Consider the following 2,959-nt stretch of genomic DNA (forward strand, 5'->3'; position numbering starts at 1 on the left):
TTTCCACTTTGTCCCATCTCCAGCTTTTGCCAAAAATAGCCCAACAAGCTGATCTCAAGGGACAATCAAAACCATCTCAGCTCTCCAAAGCAATTAAAACTAGACGCGTCGCAATTCTGGGAAATTGCAAAGTGTGGTTGCGCCGACGCCGGTCGCGGCCGCCGGGACTTGAGGAATACGCTTGGAGGAATACCGTCGGAGGCCGCGCGACGTGCCATTCGAATTTGGTGATGATTGGATCCTGCGTTCATGATACATGGCGTTTTGATTTTAAGAAATAGGCCCCTCCCACTAAATAAATAGGCCCCTCCCACAAATGTAGCGGGCCAATGACATCGTCCTGTAACTCCTGAGATCACCTGCTTTTCATTTTGAGAGGAGTGATCCCCCCAAAAATCATGTTTTTGCATCAAACGGTTACGTTTTGTGCATTTGTGGCGCCCCCTGTGGATCAAAGTGGAAATGCTTTTGGAGATTCGTTGAGTAAACCACCCTCGACATTTGATTCAAATTTGGGATTGACCGGACGTTTCGTTCGTGATTTTTGGCCTTTTTGGTAAAACGGGCCCCTCCTACTAACTTCGGAAGCCATTTACGGACGAACGGTACGGACTATCAAAATTCTGTTTCACTCCAGATTATCGCATGGGTCCAGAGATCATGTGTACTGATTTTTGTGAAATTTGGAGAAAATATGTGGGAGGAGGAGCTAAAAGTGTGTTTTGAAGAAAATTCAAAATGGCGGAAAATCTATCCTGACGCAAATGGGCGTGGCCTATATGGGGAGTTGCGTCATGACCAAAGGAATCTAGGGGGAAAGAGATTTTTATTCTAGGACCTACGGTTCAAAAGTTATAGGCCAAAAACGTAAAGTGGGCTGTTATAGCGCCACCATGAGGCCGACTGGTGTAATGTGTTTTTTAAATAATTTCGGACTAAATCATGAACCTCCCCACCAAATCTGGTAACTCTAGCTCTTACGGTTTCAGAGAAAAAAATACTTGAATTTGAGTTTTTTCACTTTTTCATTAAAGTGGATGGGGAAATTTAATGCACTAATAAATCAATATCAATAAAACTATGCAACCAATCTCCTAGCAAAATACAAGCACACGATTCCCGGTGAAGCCGGTCATTTTGACATATGACACTAAATTGGGAAAAATAAACTGTGGGCTGTGATACGGTTAGAAATATTGTTTATCTATAAATAAATAAAGAAAGAATAAAGTTTCTGTAAAACAATAGTCTGGTTGCCCATTCGGGCAACCACACTAACTACATGAGAACTCATGTCCCATTCACCCATGACTTAGACATGTGGAGTCTTCTGTCAAACAGGAGAGCCCTCACAGTATACTATCTGTATCTGCAGGGGGTCCCAGCTACATGGAGAAGGTTCAGAGAGTCTAGTTGGTTGACTGGCTGTATCTGTACTGTAGGCGCTCTCTCTAATTCTTTGACAGCTTGGTGATGGTGAGGGAGGGAGTAATAAGACCTGCCCCAAGGGGCTGCAAAAAGGCATGCTGCCATGCTTAAAGTACGGTGACATGACAGGCGTAGCTCCACCAGTGCACGTACGTACATACTCTGTGACAACATGAGAATTTGACGTCAAGGCTCGTCTGTGGAAATAAAACCCAACATGCAAGGATTTAAAGGAAATGAAGTGCGGTGACATGGAATGCATGACTTTTCTGTCACTTACTAGTATAATAAATGTGTCCCCTTTAGTTGTCATTGGGATATATGGTACATTTGCACTTGTAATTCGTCCACTGCATTTACCCTGCATTTACCCATCCTAAGCAGTTGGAAACTATTGAACCGTGCCCGGGAGCAGTTGGGGTTCAGTGTCTTTCTCAAGGACACGTGAATCGAACCAGAAACCCCCCTCCCCCCAGTTCACAAACGCCCGCTCTACTTGCTGAGCCACTGCCACAGTCCTGTGTTTTCTTCAGTGTATCTCATGATTGATTTACCTACATGCATTTGTAGGCAGAGGATGTTTGGCATTGGTACACTGAGTTTTCATTAAACTCATTCCCACTCATTTAGTCTTAGTGTTTTTTTTAAAGAATATAATGGTGACTGTAATGGTGTAATGGCTCATTAACCCAATACTAATAGCAGAGTAGCAGATGTAATGAGATGACTGATCACGCTGTTTAGATATGTTTAAATATGCACAAGCCTGTTCACCCACATGTATTTATTCCATTCTCCCTCCATCGAACCATAAATGTAATGGATTATGCTTGGGGTCGTTACTGTATCTAGAGAAGTACACGCTCTCTGATGTTATGCCAACCCGTGGTACTTCATTAAATTGTCAAAGCCCTGCATTTTTCATTTTCTACTTAGCCAAATCAAAGGGAGCTCTCTCATTAGCCATGTGAGCCAAGAGAATTTGTTTTTTGCCTTGTGCATTTTGGACTCACATTTTCCGGGAGATCAACTATCCTAATTTCCGTCAAATATTTGACTACTGATTATAATCTATCATTTGCAACTCATTCTCACTGCAAGTTTCATCCTTTCAAGTGCCTTCTTTACATTTCCCTCTCATCCACTCTCTTTCACACAGACAGACAGACAGACAGACAGACAGACAGACAGACAGCATGGTATGTGACACATTTTCTTAATGTGCTATACTGTAGATGATGCACATCCCCAAACACGTGGATTTATAGACAGTCAGACACACACACACACACACACACACACACACACACACACATTTTGTCTAGTATTATCATCGTCTTCATCAGTTCATATGAAGTAATCGGCCAGTATGGCCAGGAATGTGTTTCATTTCATCTCCATACCCTACAGTCTTTTGTCTTTTTTACCCAACAGCGATTCTTTCTGACTTGCACAAGTCTGTTCCTATTCCCTGTTCCCTTTCTCTCTCTTTCTTTTTGTGTCTAGTTGCATTATAGATAGTCACTGACTG

The sequence above is a fragment of the Gymnoscopelus braueri genome (genome assembly GCF_963280865.1).
Source record: "Gymnoscopelus braueri genome assembly, chromosome: 2".
NCBI lineage: Eukaryota > Metazoa > Chordata > Actinopteri > Myctophiformes > Myctophidae > Gymnoscopelus > Gymnoscopelus braueri.